This window comes from Labrus mixtus, chromosome 10, assembly GCF_963584025.1.
Source record: "Labrus mixtus chromosome 10, fLabMix1.1, whole genome shotgun sequence".
Taxonomy (NCBI): domain Eukaryota; kingdom Metazoa; phylum Chordata; class Actinopteri; order Labriformes; family Labridae; genus Labrus; species Labrus mixtus.
Genome location: NC_083621.1, coordinates 9033810 through 9051938, shown reverse-complemented (window position 1 = coordinate 9051938; position 18129 = coordinate 9033810). Strand labels below are relative to the sequence as shown.

The window sequence follows — 18129 nt, the reverse complement described above, 5'->3', positions numbered from 1 at the left end:
ACTTCTGACCACCTATCTCTCTCTCTCTCTCTCTCCCGTTTCTTCCCCTTCTACTAAGCACTTGTGTTGCAAATGTCCCTCTGCGGGTGGCGGCTGAGGAGGGAGGGCTTGAGCTGCAGCCAGTCATAAAGCATTGTGAATAGGTGACCGGACACATACAGGCTCGTTAGCTGTCTGGATCCCGGACTTAATCCGGGTGCTGGTTGGAGTTAATAAGGGGTTAGAGGCAGGAGGCTGTCTATTTAGGCAAATCTTGAATGTCCTGGCAAGGTTGGTGTTGCATTCATGAGTGTCCTTGTGGAGTCAAACACGTGTGTTGAGAAGAACATGGGTATGCACATGTACAGTGGACGGAGCAGCAACGTAGGCCAACCCGAACTCAATGTCTCCAGAAATGTGTTAGTGTCGACACAGCTACCAATACTGGAGCCAGGAAATGCTAATATTTTAGGTTTAGAACCACATTAAAACTGCCTCAAAGGTCAAGTTCATATAACGTAGATTATTGTACATCTTGCTAAGATATCCCGACACAAACCTTGTTAGCTTAAAAAATATATATTTATTTTATCTTGTCCTAACCTCACTTTTTTCATTTACAAGAACTAGTGGCATTATACCAGAATGCTATTGATCTCTCTTTTTTTTTTAAGTGTGTTACAGTAATTTTGTAACATATGCTGTGAAATGTCCCATGGTTCCATGAAGTCTTGATCTAGGTGCTGTCCTGTCATCATTTCTGTTTTGTTTTATCTTGGTGTTGTTATTGTTGTTTTGTGGTTTCTGTTGTTGTTGTGCACTTTGAAAATTAATTATATACTTTTATATACTTTTTTTTAATATAAATTTTGAGTGCTAAAAAGCACAGAGTTTCTTGTTTAAGATAATTGGCTTAGTGGAGAGAAGAAGGGTCTTTATGTGCATCCTCCATCACAAAAAGAATCGTCCTCCTTATTGGATTTTGGAAATCTGACCAATCCTCTCCCTCCGTTCTGAATTAGCACCCCACAGAGAGGTCGGGAATAGGTGGTGCAGGTTTAACTGTTTCTTCTTCCCTGAAACTGTCCCGTTAATAACCGTCCAGCTCCGGTTATCGGATCATCCGCCCCTGAGACCAGGAAGTCAGGTGCCCGAGCTCTGCCAAAATCGACAGCTTGAACAGGAAAGGGCTTGGACACAGTGTTGGAAACAGCTCATTCATGAAACATTGTGGGCACAGATGCAAGCAAGGCTCAAACCGAGTACACAACCCCAACGAAATGCCTACACTTTATACACACAAACACAAATAGCAGCATGGGGCTACTGATCTAATCAACAGGAATATGACTCACTGTACCTGCTCTGCTCCCCCTCGGCCCAGCTGGGAAATGAATGTGCGTCACACACATTTTAAAACATGTGCATTTTTACTCCTCTAAAAGCTGCTCAGCTGTGAACAGTGACGATTCAGCACAATATGTAGTTTTGACCTCCGTGAGGATGATTTATATCCCAGGTAAAAACAACGGATATTTGCTTCTTGGAGCTTTTTCAGCCTTGTAACTTTGACACTTTTTTTTTAATATAAAATGGCACTGACTCACATTTGACATTTATGGGACAATAAAGGTTTAATTTCAAATACATTAATGTCATATATTCCTCATTTGTTCATTTGTTCATGTTTATTGATCTGAGAATGTCGTTGACTGATTAAAATGAATAAAACACAAGGAAATGGATTTTCAGATTTTAATTTATGTTTGTTTCAGAACAGCAAAACTTTTATGTGTGTTGTTGGTGATGGATGAATTATCGTTGTTAAGAAAATAGGATCAACTATTTGCTGTTCCTACAACAGCAGTTTAACAGCTTGTCATTAGGTTTGAATGGTAATGAATGAATCAAAGCCAATACTATGCTAACATCGAAATTGATTGTCAAGTAAGACATTCACTTTAGTGCACCCACCATGTCCCATATGTGTGTTCAGAAGCTGCCTGATATTTGTAATGGTACCAATAAATCTGGCCTGTTCCAGGAAGTGAGAGGGCAGGGCTCACTTATAGTTTCCTGTTACAAAGAACATTTGTTTCTCCTGTGCAGAGCTCAGAGACATTAGAATTAGAAATGTTTTGGCTTGTGTCCTGTTTTTAATCTTTATGTACATTTAAAGTAAATGTTATCATTTCATTCGTACAAATACAAGCAAGATCTGTGTTTCAAACAGTAATCAGCAGATTTGTATGAGCATATTTCGTTTCTGAAAGAGAGAGAGAGAGAGAGAGAGAAAGAGGGCGAGAAAGAGGGAGAGAATTATTTCACCAAAACATTGTATTTAATTAAGTCAGTGTTGAAATCAGAGTTACCAAAGAGATGATCTCACACCTAATTAAAGAAAAGACTTGGCATCGTGTCAGAGGATGTTGTTGCCCTCAGGATGTAAAGTTTTCAGAGAATTAAATACGTCTAAAATCACTCATCGACTGTAATAACTGAGTTTTTCCATATCATTACACTTGCCGCATTGCATTTGTCTTTAAACTGTTCCTCGTAAAAAAAAAAAAAAATGCATTACATGCACATCTCAGTTAACAAGTGTAATATGTTTTGTGATAAATCAAGCAATGCACAGAGAGCATAGCTCATGTATAACATGATAAGATTTGACTGAAGTAAAAAGAGGAGCTCATCTTATTGCCTGATAGTTTAGGGAAGATAAAAATGTAATCTAAGACACAGCAAATGAAATATCTGAAGAGTTAAATGTATAATTAAATGAATCTATCAATATACAACCGTGTAGTTCTGGAAGAGATTCATGGCCAAAATAAAAAAAATGATAGAAAAAATGTACTTTTTGAAAATTGCATACAACATTAAAGATTTAAAGCACCAGTTGAATCTTGTTTATTTGGAATAGTAAGATGACAACTTAATCTCTTCTTAAGTATTTACTTGGAAACAAAGGCAAGGCTTAGAAGCACAGAGGGGGAAAGGAACACATCTATGAAGCATCCTATTTTGGCTGGATATAATTAACTTCCTTGGAAATGGGCGATTAATCACACCAGAAATGTTTGCAACAGGCTGCACCCCTCTCCCTGGTAGAGCTCCAGTATCATCTAACTTTTTGGCTGAATTTACTCTCATCAGTCTTGATCTGGTGATTGCAGCAACCTCAGAAACTGGCACAGGTCCACTCCTCACGTGTCAGGTTCCGCACCTCCATCATACATACTGCCAGAGAAGAGCAAAACAGAATACTGCATCAGCTACGCCCGAGACGTAGTCAGGCACGCTGAAACAATAACTGTACCAACTGTGGAACAGTCACGTTCAGAGTTCAGGAACAAGTCAGTCCTTACAAGGCAATCATACAACTTGTGTGTGTGTCTAACTGTGTGTGAGAGTGTGTGTGTTTGTGTGCGTGTGTGTGTGTGTGTGTGTGTGAGAGTGTGTGTGTTTGGGTGTGTGTGTGTGTGTGTGCGTGTGTGTGTGTGCGTGTGTGTGTGTGTGTGTGTGTGTGTGTGTGTGTGTGTGTGTGTGTGTGTTTGTGTGCATGTGTGTGTGTGTGAGTCTTTGCTTGTGTTTATATTACTGACCCCGATGTCTGACCCGGGCCGCCAGGATCAAGTTCTGGATGGTTGCTGAACATGACTTTCTGCTCACCTGCAGTGTCAGTGTTCAGGGACACGTGTCTGGAAGAACACACACACACACACACACACACACACACACACACACACACACACACACACTGCAAAGCCCAAGGACATTGGCACTAACGCCGTATGAACGTGCAACAACAAGAATACAATATCCACTGTGTTCCTGTGTTCTTCAGCAAAACAAACTCTCACCTACATACACCTTCAACCTTCAGCTTCAACCTCTACTTAACACTGACACCCAGACCTTGGCCCAGATATCGTTTGGCACAGGACCAAAGGTGCAGGAGAGGATCCAGCAGACAAGTTAAAGTCCCTCTACTCAGCCGTGGGTAATATGGATTCAAAGTTTCAGCACCCTAAAGTTGAAGTCAGGTCAAACTATTTTTAAAAGTATTGTGATGGAGGTTTTCTCCTTTCTATTACGTGCAATAGTTTATTTTGCACTGGGGAGGTAAATAACGTCAACCATGCCAAACGGCTAACAAGCTGCAGCCCCCCCCCCCCCCCCCCCCATCAACTAATTGATTTTTACAAAAGTCCATCTACTTAAGCATGACCTCTGAAGACTGCATAACTCAAAGCTTCCCACTCTGAATAACCTCACTTGGGGTGAATGGAACCAAAACCAAAAAAGTATTTTCTCCAAAAAGTCTTCTCACACCTCTTTAGTACAAGTTGGACCTTTTTTTGGTGCTTCTGCTGCAAAAGCGGCATGACACTGGGCTCGACACTGTGATTTTGCTTTGTTCCAAAGACATTCTGTTTCTCTTGACTAACCTCTGTATGTGAAGTGGCTGTGTGGGTGTTTTTCTCAGCCTTGTGCCTGGTTCTCTGCCAGTGACCGTACTTTGAACCAGCAGCAGCTGGGGCGTGAGCACAGCCAAAGATAGATGGCTAGCCGGAGCAGAGAGGCAAAGACAAGCCTCTCTCTCTCTTTCTCTCTCTCTCTCTCTCTCTTTGTTTGTTTCTGTCTCTCACCCCCCTCCCCCCGCCTTCCTCTTTCCCACTTCCCATGTCACTGATGGCCTATATCAACAACAAAAAAGGCAACTCCCTCTTTCAGACATGTGATTCCATCCTGCCAAACACATTTTCTGCTGACCTAATTTCTTCGTTATAAACCGCTTTCCATCCCAGACACTAATAAGCCACCTGTTAAAACTCGTCGTTTCAACGCTCCCTTTGAACTCCCCTATAAAACAACTGTGTTGTGTTTTTACTCTGCAGGGCTAACTCACACTGCACACACTCCTATATTTCCAAAGAGATTTTCCTCTCTGTCAACAGGGTGGCCTTTACAAAGCTGAAGTTGACATATTCAGATTTCCTTTCTCTCGTCTTTTTTCTTCTTCTTCTTCTTCTTCTTCTTCTTCTTCTTCTTCTTCTTCTTCTTCTGTTTCTTGTTGCTTTTGAGAACTCGTGTGCCTAGAGAACACACAGGAACAAAATGAAGCAGAAAAAATGACTGCAAACAATAGAGCCAAAGCATTCAAGCTATAAATATAGAAAGCCTTACGTCATGTGTATGCCTGTTTTTGTTTTGTGTTGTTCTCCTCTGGTCTTGTTCTAATAATAACTTTTCCTTCTACATAAAATGGTCACTAATAGAAAACAGATTTTCTCTTTTGCCGCTTGCTCACTTCTCACTCACTGCCTGTTTAAATCTTGTTGTGTGCCGCTGCTATATATATATATATATATATATATATATATATATATATATATATATATATATATGCTATACACAGCTGCTTGCACTTTGTTTTTTTTACCACTGATATTCAGTAGGATATTATAGTCCGTCTGTTGCACACACTTAAGACAGGCTGAATGAATAGAGGGCCTTCAGATCAAAGCTCTTTTCATCCCAGTGATCAAGGATGAAAGTTATGAATCGCTTTGATTTTCAGCTTTTTCCTCTTTCCTTTGTTATGAATCAAAAAGGATCTCCTTACATTGTTAATGTCGCTCTTTAAACTCGGACTGACAGAAACCAACAAAAACCAAAGATAACCACTATTTCAGTATTTCAATTGTGTATCTGGGGACCCAGTTTATAACTCTTTAAGACCATTTTTACAAAGACTAAAAAAACCTGATAACTATTGAACCACTGATATTACTTAACCATACTTTTCTCAAACTGAATTCAGACATTTTAGTTTTTTTTTTCAGTATTTTGACACTGCCAGGTCTATGAGAATCACAAGTGTCAGTTAAAACAGTAGTGAGTTGTTTAGCAATGACCCCCCAGTAAAAGAATTTAGATAAAAGACAGTTTAGAGATATGCCTATAGTTTTTAGGGAGTTATAGGTCCAGGATAGACTTTTAAAGAAGAGGCTGCAAAACTCTAGATTTAAAGGATGGAGCACATTACATGAGGTATTTATTATTGCAACTAGGCAAGGACCAATAGCTTGAAGCACCTTCTTGAGTAGAGAAGTTAGTAAGATGTCCGCAGGGCGAGAGGAAGGTTTCATACTGACCACCAGGTCAGTTAGATAGGGAGAAGATAAAGTTAAAGAGGGGGCTAAAAGAGGGGGCTATGCTGGCTTTGACATCTCTAATCTTATCCACAAAGAAAGACAAAAGATCACTGCAGTCCTTATTGGAGAGGGCAGGCACATCAGTGGGACCAGGAGTGACTATATTGTGACTATGTAGTGTCAAATAGGACCCTTGGACTTGTTATCTTTTATAGTTTTGTAAATGTATTTAGAAGTATTTAATGCTAGAGAAACATCTGCCATTCAGCTTTATCTTCCCCAACTGTCTTTCCAGGTGCTTTATGTGCTTGAAAAAAAAACACAAAAAAACAGTTGGACAATGCCTGTGTTTCTGAATTGTAATCCCTTTTCCCGACTACGCACTTTGTCTGCAAACCAAAAACAAAAACAAATCTCTTGACTTATTGTTTGTAAACTGTTTCTTTATCATGTCATGTTTACTATGACATGTGTTGCTGCCCTATTGGCCAGGTCACCCTGCTGAATGGGTTAATTACCTTGTTAAATAATGGTTAAAAAAAAAAAAAAAAAAAAAAAAAGTGCTTGTATGTTGAGTTGCATAAGCCAATGTTGGCACACACAGTATGTAGGTTATTAGATTAGTATGTTACATGCTGTACTTTTAACTGATAGAGCAAAGTACTTGGAGGGCTCATAGCTATTTCAAAGCTCAGAGTACTGACAGTGTGCCTGCTTCTTTATGTTTATGAGTAAGACTTCAATTAATAGCTTGTTTCATTTACTACTCGGTCAGCTGACTGACTGCCCACATTAGTGAACAATAAGATCATTCACTTCAGTCCTGGGTGACATTTACCTTGAATGAGTTCAGCTCAGCCTGAAAAAAAGAGAATGCTTTGAAGTAAAATGTGAACGAATTAAAACAACACGGGTTTATAAGGCCAACTTGAACACACAAACAGTTGGAGGGAATTTAAACCACATGGCTTCCAACCTGTAGTGTTATTTCCACGTGAGCTAATTGTAACACTCCGCGATCTGTTTTTCTGATCCGTTTTCTAGGCCAGAAAAAGACCTGACGCTTTCGGCGTTTGTGGGTGGGTCCCCTTCTCCCCCTCCTCTAAAATAAGGTGGTCAGCCCTGTCCAAGGATGTGAGTTAATGTCTTTGTTTACTATTAAAAACTCACAGTCTCCACCTGTGCTGGGCGGGGAAAAAAATCAGCGCTATTTACACAGTGAGGCATCCATTCATGACTTTGTTAATGGGATTGGGATGGGTCCAGCTCTTGTTCAGGCTGCTAGCACCCATGTGTCAGGGGGCCAGACGTGTCACCTGCCAGGTTGTCATGTCAAGCTGGAACCTTGGACTGTTTTAGCCGAAGTCAAAAGGAAGACAGACAGGAGAATTTGCAAAAATAAAGGACTGGGTTTTGTTCTGCTGAGTTACTGGGCAGGAACCAATAAGTTGACCAGCCACAAGTGGAGAGCAAATTGCCCTTTCCTTTGTGCATCTGTGTCATCAAAGTGCTAATTTGCTGACTGGAATTTGTGCGCCGCGTTTATAATAAACCTTGTCCTCTGATTTTTTTTTTTAAATTAGCTGGACACTTGTCGTATGTGTGTCAATTCTTCGAGGTGGCTTTAATAAATCCTTTCATTCCATTTCCAGACACGTGGATTTACTTGGTGTTGGGTTTGACCCATATATTCAGCAATGGCCCGTCTCTTTAACACCCTGGCAGCCACAGTCAGTGTCTCTGGCCGTGGCTGCTGACCTGTTGTCACTTCTTACACTTAATCCTCAGTGTCCCAGTATCAGACCTATGCTGTTGTCCAACTAGAGCACCAAAATAAAATAAAAACATTGTGTAAAGCCTTCAGTTTTTTTTCTCTTTTCCATATTAAATAAAGGTGCAATTATATATGTTTGCCTACCGGTGGTATGATGGAAATTATAAGCCTGAAATAGAAGAGCATAAGTCTGGGAACTGGCTGACTCAGTTAGTGGGGAAAAGTTGAGTTTGAGGCCAGGAAAAGGCCATATTGCAGAAGTGAGGTCATCAGTGGAAAAGAAATTATGAGGGCCCCCTACTCTCTTGGTGCGCTAATAATGGGTGCCTCTTCCCCTGCCTGAAGGAAAACAAGTATTAATGGGGCTGTAGATGAGAATCAGTATAATGAGGAGGAGAAAAACAACTATTGGGCTTGGAATCTTGCATCAATGTTCTACTTTTACAGAGTTTTTAATATGCTTAACAGTGTTTGAGAGAAAAAAAAAACTTGAAACAATACACATTTCTGTTGTTTTCTTGCTATGAACTTACCAGAGTCTAAAACCAAACAGATTGAACTTCCAGTCTGGGGCAGATCAGTAAAGTTTAAACAAACACTTTTTCAGTTAATATCCACTTAGTGACAGCTGACTTACTCTCCTTAAACCCCCCTTGTGACGCTGAAAAGGTTTTCTGCTTGTGAGGGGTGGGGTAGGGTGAGGAGCTGAATGAAGCTCTTGTACCACCACCTCTGTATCAAAAGCATCATTGACAACCAGCAGTGCTGATGTTGACACCAAATATAGAAGCGGCATACACGACGTAATGTGCCCACTTTAGAAACTGATGTGTGGGCTTAACCGCTGTGACGGCAGGGTGGTATGACATTTTCAACAGCCAATCATGTTGTACGAATTTTTTGTTTTTTTTACCCAATATGGTGAAGGGACGGGCCTGAAAACGATGACATAACTGCGCTACTGTGCACCGCCTCAGCAGATTTCAGCAACACAGTCATTGAGTGAAGGAGGAACTTTGTCGCCTTGGTAGCCTGCCACATTTCCTGTAAATAAACCAAAAAAAAAACCCGTTGATGGTGATATCACTGAGACAGATTACATAAGAGATGTTTGTTTTCTCAAAATGAAACAGCACGACAGAAAAACATGAAGTAAAGCTACTTCTCTATTTTACAATAAGTTTGCCCACTCACAAAGTACTCTTTCAATTACCTTCCTGTTTGCATATCTTTCTTTACAACAATTAACCATCACCATAGCAACCTTGTGCATAGCTACGAGGACGACAAGTTATTAAGAAAAATAAAATAAAATAAACCACATTACAGTTCAATTTGGGATTTTTTTTTCTCATTAAGTCGAGTTTTCACAAATACAGAAAAATTGCTTTTTCAATACCTTTTTTTCAAAATTGTGTTTATGCCATGTCATTGTATTTATTCTGTTTGAGCATATCTATTCTGATTCTTTGTTCTCTCGACTTTATTTTAAACGAGGGCAGGCCATCAATGATTTCTTGAGATTTAAGTAAAGGCTGAATGACTGAAAATAGAGCAAATTCATTTAAATATATTATTAAATATTCGTCTTACTCAGCTTTTTGTTTCCCTTTTTTACAGGCTAGACAGCACTTACAATTTTAAGAGAAAAAGTGGGGGTGGGGGTGGGGGTGGGGGGGGGGGGGGGGGGGGGGGGTTAAGGAAAAGGCTGTCTGGGTCTGGCCCCCTTCCTGACACTGTGACAGTGACTCAGACAGGGGGGTGGGGATTCCCCAGAGTCAGCCATCTATGTTGTTGTTTTTCCCTCCTCATTTATGTGAATGTGACTTTTCCACAGACATTCTTTAACCATTTCTGTTTCTATTTTTACCCCTCCCACCTGCAGGGTCTGTCCTGTCTGCTTTCTCTCAGGGGCGGGTCTGTCCATATAAGGCCTGCTAAGGGGCTCTGGTGACAATAGACCTGCTGCTGACTTCTCCCCTACTCCCTGCCTCTCCCAGGGATCCAAGTGGTAGGTGTTTCCCAATGCTTGTGCTGGCTAACAGAGGAGAGTAAACAGGAAGCAGATTAAAAAAAAACAAAAAAAACCAGCACATCTCCCAGAGTTGACATCATCTGTTGTTGTCCAACTCGTTTCTAAGAGTTTGGTGATGTAAAATTCGAGTAATCTTGGTAATCTACGAACAAAGTGATCTTATCCTTTTCCCCTTTCTGTTAATACATAAAACTACCGAATAAAAATACATGATTAAACTGAATAGAACTGAATTGAATTGCTGTCCATACGTATTAAAAGACTGGATGAATGATCCAAATACATGGCACTAAGTGTCATTCAGATATCATTTGCTAACTGGTTGAATCACCATGTATGATATGGTCCCATTTGCTATAGATCTAAAGAATTACTCTTATATTATATATATATATATATATATATAATATATATTACTCTTAATAATACCAGTACCAGACAATCATTAACAGTAAATACAATAGCATGTTTTAGTGAATCCCGGAAACTACTTATATGATTGAGTTGTATACATTAATACCTACTTTCCTGGGAGCTCTTGAGCTCTCCTAGGCTCCTCAAGATCGTCGGTTGACGGCTTGCCAGAACAACCCCCACCCCACCACTACCCCCTCCCCACCGGATCGTGGGTTGGCGGCCTGCCAGAACAACCCCCCCACACCCCCTCCCCTCCCCACCGGATTGCTGATGGACGGTCTACCTCCCCCCACCCCCTTGCTCTCTATCCCTCTTCCTGCATCTTATCCCATCTCTCCCCCTATCCCTTTCCAAGCCCGGCGCAGTCTAGGCCTGTGAAGACTGTTTCGTCATGAGCCGGGGATCCGGCCGAAGATTTCTGCCTTTTAATAAGGCAGTTTTTTCTTACCACTGTAACTTTTGCTGCTTTGCTAAAGTGCTCATGATGGATAGGCCGGATCTTTGTAACATAGCAATAAGTAAGGTCTTTTACCTGCTTTTTGTAACATAACAATAAGTAAGGTCTTTTACCTGCTTCTTGTAAAGTGTCTCGAGATAACACTTGTTATGAGTTGACGCTATACAAATAAAAGTTGATTGAGTTGATTGATTAACTGTTGTAAAATGTGTTGCGAGGAACGCTATTCAGTTTATCAAACGTGGTATGTAGTTCACTTGCCTTTTAATTATTAATCCAATATTCATAGTATCCCTGAAACAGTCTCACACTGTTTGGATAAGGTTAACATAATGTTTAAGTTAACTGTGCTGAAGTGCTGACTACACACAAACACATGTTTGGATTTTGAATCCCACAGGCGACTTAGCTCGTCCTCCCGCAGGGTGGCTTGCAGCCACATTGTTCTCCTTCTTGGCTCTGTGCTTCAGCTGGGTAAAATATAAAGCTTTAGATTTGGATTTTTCAGTTTATTTGTAGTGCAGAAAGGCACACAGCAGCTCTTGGGCGTTGAGGTTTGTTTTCCCACTTGGTGTGAAACGGATGTGACGTTTTCTGGGCGTTCCCTTTGATGCCGACTGTATCTTAAGTGTTTTTCTTTGTGGGCCGTAAAATTGGCATCAAAGCTTTCTGGCAGTGTTATTGGTTCACATTGGCTTAATGTGTTCATACATGTATAAGGCAGCTCAGTCAAGGAAGAAGGCTTTGTTCAAGTTACCCAATGGTATTTTAAACAGGATTGGATGTACATCTTTTTCCATCCTGGCTTTGCAAATATACTTTTATGGGACTTCTGTAAGCTGTTAAGGGGGGGGGGGGGGGTAGCTGCTTCTGGAACATTAACTCTAGGTCTTGAAGCTACGTTATTAAATTTAATCGGTTCATATTGAAAGAGACACTGAGGATTCTAAATGTTTATCACAGAATCTCTGGAAGAACAAAAGCACGCTGTCAAACATTTTTAATGCAGATTGTTTAAACGCCTGTGGTTTGATTCAATCCAATATTGGCTTAAAACACAATAATGTACCTTTGATTCTTTAAGTCTAACTTTGGCCAGGATAAATGTTTCACCACAAAATCAGGCAGAGAGATAAACAGAAAACTAAAAAGGAACAAAACTGAGCAATCACTAAATAAGAAGATACATTCAGTCAGCAGTGCATGCCATTAGTCTTTAACATTCTGCTTGAAAGATTTGACAAGATCCAAAAAAAACATACTAATCTGAAAAAAAGCAAGGCATTTTAACCTCCATGGGGACCTTTGCCTAAGTCCTCCAATCAAACATGTCTCTGTTGATCCACGCACACGTGCCTTTGTAATGAATATCGCCAGGCATCCCAGACATCTAAGTGAACAAGAGCTCCTGGGAAATCCCTTCACTCCCTTCAATTATCTTTCATCTGTTCCCTAAAGGTAGTGTGAAGTGCTAAGTGAGGAGGATGAAAGGAGGTCTTAATCTATTGTAATAAATAGAAAAGCCACACAGGGGATTTGACCTTCTCACATGGAATACCTAGTTACCAACATCAGAGACAGCTGATGAATGTCACTTTTGTTTTTAGGCCTCCTATAATAGGATGCCCCATGTTCTGTTGGTGTACTTAAAAAAAAAAAAAAGTTTCCACTGCCATAATCCCAATAATATACAATTAATGTTTGCTACTGGGATACCTCTCTATACTGTAGCAGTTAAAGCCTTTTTTGTTGTAACCCTCTTTTCAGCTTTCATTATCTATTAAGCTTTCATACTCATGGATCTATATTTTATTTTAAAGGGATCTACATTTTTAAAAAGTGATACTCTTTCCTTTGATATACAGTATATTAGTCTTTTCAAGTGTCAGTATACAAAGGTGTTGTTGTTCTTTTTTTTTTTTTTTTACAACTTTGTCTCTGGTTTTGGTGCTCTTTAGGTGTAAAGGAGTCTGGACTCACTGTAGGGATAATAAATCGGAAAATGTTAGTAAGACACATTTATAAAGATGCTTTATGGAGCATTTGAAGGGTCCAAGAAATTTGTAGAAAATCCTAAGCGCAATGAAGAGGTGGGACACAAGGAGGAAAAGAGGAGAGGGCGGCTTGTTGAGCTGAAGAGGGGTGGGGTTGTGGGAATAAGATAAGAGTGAGAATTAGAGCCCTGAGTGTGGACTCTCAGGATGCAGAGCAGATATGATGCTGCAGTAGCCTTTCACACAGTATAACACAGCTGATTTCTCTCTGTGTCTCTCACAGACTCTCATAGACAAGGCTCACTTCTCACATTTGCATTGTAAACTCACACACCAATGACCACACACAGTTGCCATGGCACAGCGGTGGTGGTGGTGATGTTGTTGGTAACCAAGCAGGGAGGGGGAGTACAACACACGCTCGGTGAGTCACACTGAGAGTGACTCGCCTATCCTTCCCTTCACAGTAGACAGAGGAGATGATGAAAGACGCAGGAGTGTTTGTATTAGTGTTCACATCATAATATCTACTGTAACGTGTAGCTAAGGCTGCAGCTTGTGGTTGTGTGGAGTCTAGGGGGAGTTTCTTTGAAGAATGACGCCTTACTTACAGTACAAATTTGTTATGCAATGAATAATCTGTCTTCAACACTCATGACTTACAAGTGACCAAGTTACTGACAAAATAATCCAAATGAGTTGAACAATAGACTACGTGTGTGTTGTAACAATTCAAAGTTGTTAAAAAAAAAAAAATTAAGTTTAAAAATTACACAAGAAGTTTATGAAAAAACCACTAACATAACACACTTGTTGCTGTCTGCTACCAATGCTGAACAGAGTAAACAGTGCCAGATGGTACTGACAACCCCAACCCCCTCACCCCCCCCCCCCCCCCCCCCCGACCCCACCTGCTTGTGGGCAGCGAGCGGCACAGAGAACACTTAAAACAACATGAGACAGTCCCAGGAAACACACTCTTAAACACACAGGTCAACTTGTCAAACTGTGTTACTGGTGCATCCAGCAGACCTAAACAAACGCTGCTTAGCCGTGCCAGGATGTGTCTATGTTTCCTCCAGGAGTCTGTCACAGGAATATTTAGAGTGCCATTATGCATCATGTAGAGGTGAAGGCCATATGGTGCACAGTCACAGCCGTGACACAGCCCCATGCATGCTACAGTTAGTCCACATTATCTGTTGCGCTTTAAGGAAGCTGGATGGAGTGTTTGCAGGCTGCGGTCTGCTCAGGGCAGCCACTATGTAGGGCAACCTGCAAGGCTTACATAAGCCGCGATGTGGAAGAAAAACAAAATGTGAGCTCAAGTTATTTAGAATACCAAAACTGGGGGAATAAATGTTGTATTTAGCTCTGCATACCTCGGAAGAAAACAATTTCCTTGATTTTCCCTTAATTTTACTTGCCAGGGCAGTTATACAACAGGGTATCTAGTGCTGTTTGCATTTGTATGCCCTGTTCAACTTAAATCCAGGAAATGAAGTTCTAGCAAAACTTCAATGAGGAGGACTGTGTTTCGCATGCCACTAGGTCTGTTTTTTATTTCCCATATCATTCAGCATTCCCTTCTCTCTGGCATGCTCACTCAAAATATCCTGCTGTCATTGTGAAGGGCTATCAATTGAAATAACTGCTGCCCTTATCAGCTGATCACATCTGTCCAATAGAATTCTGAGACACCCTAAATTTGACTTTTTCTCTGCAATCTCTTGCTTTTGTGTGTCCCTCCACCTTTGTATCACTTTCATTTATTCATGAAAGATAAACAAAAAAAAAATGGAAGAGCACATTTCTCCATGCTGCTCATACACATGTATATGATCCACCCTGGTGAATTTATGCAGTAAGGCTGTATCTGTTCCCCTGCTTGTGTGGCTGTCATTACCTAATTACTCATCCATTCCTTTCGAAACTAAAGACTGAAGAGACTGAAACTGCAGCCCTCTTTAACAAACCCTGTATTTTTCTCCAGCCAGCCACAGTGTTCCTGTTGTGTGTGTTTAGTACCAGACATTACTCCTGTGTGTTTACATTCCCATCTGCTTGCAGTCAGACACGCCACACAGCAGCAAAAAAGATCTGCTGAAGGCCGCTCACTTTGACAACTGTGTGCGTTGCATAACTAATGGAACGCCAAGCAGCAGTCACACATATTCATGCTCATCCGACTGGAGCAGGTGTATTTTGTTAGTTTGGAAATTTACTTTCTGGGTCATTTAAGACCTAAACGGAGCAACTGTTTAGTTACTGATAAAGTGACATGTTATGTAAGGTGGTACATTAGTGAAGAAACAGTGCACAGTTGGGTAATTGATAACTAATTCTTATCAGGAGCAAACGTACACTGGTACCTGGCAGAAAGAAGGTAAACTGATAAAACAGAGATAAATCCTTAATTATTCCTATCTGATTAACCTCTGGTCTAGGTATTCATCGTTATATAAAGTATTTTTCAGTTTGACACTCAAAGCCATCCTAGAGTTCGAAAGCCTCATGTTACAAACAGCTTGTGGGTCAATCCCAAGCATTGTTATCGCTGCTGCTGTGAAACAACATCCAGCGGACTCAAGTGTAGCTGCCGATATAAAACTGAAATTGAATTATGATAAATGAATCATTGACTTTATCAAAGCCCTACTTTTGTATCTGATAAACACAATTAACACGTCTTATGTCACTTAAGCTCGTATACATGAGTGACCTGATGCGAGCTAATCATGTGCTGGTTTTGCTAGCTGCAAGGCAGTCTGCTACTGTGTGTTTATGCGTCAGTTTGTGAAAACAAATACACATTATTCATTCAGTGTCCTAGCATTTGCATGAATATGTCAGTGTTTGAGCATTAAATAACATACATTTAAAAAACAAACAAACAAAAAAAAACGTTTGACCCATGTGGTTGTTGTCATGTAACCCTTCATTGCATGTTTCTGTGTTACATCAGGCCCAACATGTGCTCCATTAAACTGTGACTTGGGGCAAAAGCATGACTCTTTATCTTGACTTGTAGATCTGAAAAGTACTCTGTGAGTCAGACTCCCTTGGAAAGGAACATTGAGTATAACTGCATTTGAATTCATGTACGTATGTGCAGGGATAATATTTGAAAGCGGAAAATCTTCTAATTGATTCAATATCAAGCTTAAAGTGATTAAAAAAGGGGCCGTGTTTCACCACTTACCGTCAAACAACTTAGGCAACAGAATGCATGTCTACAGAGTTTTGATAACTTATCAGGGGCTGCACCAAACAAATTTAGAGATGAGCTCATTGCTCTTCCTGTTTGCAAAGAGGCAGCCAGCATCCTATCTGTGGAGCAGATCATCCCAGGGGAACACTTGAAGTGAGTCTGTGGTTTACTCCGCTCTGATCGTCTGTCTGCACTTACGAGGACAGGAGGAGGAGCGAAAAAAAAAAAAAAAAAAAAAGGACCCTGTCCCTGTTGGAGAAACACACCAGAGGAAAGAAATTACTCATCCTTGGATGATTACACGCAGTAGTGTTTGAGTTGCTTCTCCTTCACCCACGCCTAGTTTCTGTGTGTGACGTGAAGCTATTTTAAGATTAATATCGGAAAGAGGGATGAGTTCTCAGTTCTTTTCATTTCGCACATCTCCCTGTCCCCAACCGTGTTTGTGTGTCTCAGCTTGCTTTTATCCCCATGGCAACAGTGGGAGAAGGAAACCCATAATCAGCAGACAAAATATGACTAAGAAATCCCTCCACTGCTAACCACAGAAAAGCTGCATGTCCCAGAATAGAAGTTATTGCGCCCTAAGGCTGGGTCTGTTCTCTTTGGTAAACTGAAGCAGAGAGTGGGAAAGGAGCAAGTGGAGGTGATGAGCAGCTGAAAATGTAACAGTTGAACATGATTCGATCACACTTCTTTTCCCATGGCCAGAGGAAATTAAAAAAAAAAGAGAGGGAAATGGATCACACCCTGGTCAGATGTTGAAATTCAACACAGCACAGATGTGTGTCAGCAGGAGTCCTGGCACGGCTTCTTTCAACAGAAAAGCTGCACAAAGTTGAAACAAACTCGGTGCCTGGTGGCCATTGTCCAAAGTGTGTCGGTGAGGCCTGTGCTGGTGCCCAGAAAACAGTCTAATTCCACTTAGGCTCATTGAAACAAGCACATGGATTATCTCCATTACTGCAATGGACCTATGATAACTAGAAGCTGGCTCACACCATGCCCATGATCAGGCGTGTGTTATGCAATGACCTATGCAAATGCAGTGGATTTATTTAATCTGTTATAACCCTGGAGTCTTGTTAAGATCAGGCTGATGTGTGCAGCTGTCTAAATAGCCGCTGAGGCCTTGAAGCAGTCAGGGAGGCCGATTTCCCTGCGTGTGCCACTCCAGGGGGATTTACAAAGCTGCAGGCCCCATGGGAAAAAAGAGATGTTACAGTACTCAAGAGTATATATTTAGAACTGTTTTTGCTTTTTGAAGCTTACTGTGCAGCCCTAGTAAAAACCACAAAACAATAATTTCCAGACAATGTGACCTCCTATGTTCCAATACAGGCTGTTTCTTTTCATTACGTGCTTACAGGTTCCAAATCTAGAGCAAAGCATGATAAGGGTGTATTACTGAGCTTAACTTTTGTTTTACATAAACTTTTCTTCTGAGGACTTCTTACTGTAAACTGCTGCACAAAACAATCATTATCATTTTTTTGTATAAACAGAGCTGTTTTATCAGAAATAGACGCTTCACTCCCTACAAAAAGGAAAGACATTGAAACCAGAGAAATACACAAAAGGTCATGCAATTTGACCTATGTTGAGAGGAAGCTGGTTGGGTAGTGTTACATTGACATGCTGTTCTGTATAAAACGATGTATTTGTTTGTCTGCACAGTATGTCATTTACCCCTATGGTGTGTTTTGGGGAATAAAGGTCTTACATTTCAAACAATTAACCTGTCACTTTTGTTTTGGGCCACCAACATGCAAACACCAGTTAGGTTAAAATGAACCTACAGGATTTTTTCTAAATTACAGATTTATTCCTGCTCAACAGACCACAGCCCTGGAGGAAGCATCGTGTGCCCTCCTCTGCAGAGAATTATGGGATTTCCCTCAGTGCCTGGCCACGAGATGATACATCAGAATGGTAGACATGTGTTAAATGAACTCCTTGTGGCGAGGACCAGTGGCACATAGGGAGCACATAGTGTTTTAAAAAGACTTTGGTTTTGAATAATATGATACAAAAACATCATGCTGCCCTGCTGTTGCTGCTGCTGCTCTGTATGAATGAACGAAAAAGTCAGCAGATA

The 18129-nt window shown here is 40.8% G+C and overlaps 1 long non-coding RNA gene across 1 annotated transcript; it reads right to left on the bottom strand.

The window, feature by feature from the left end:
- Window positions 1-4605: 4605 nt before the first annotated feature.
- LOC132981516 (uncharacterized) lies at window positions 4606-10330 on the bottom strand. Its single transcript, XR_009674583.1, has 3 exons — window positions 9797-10330; window positions 8831-8961; window positions 4606-5081 (listed from the first exon to the last, which is right to left on the bottom strand). It is a non-coding gene; the product is annotated as an uncharacterized LOC132981516 (long non-coding RNA).
- Between the last annotated feature and the right edge of the window lie 7799 nt (window positions 10331-18129).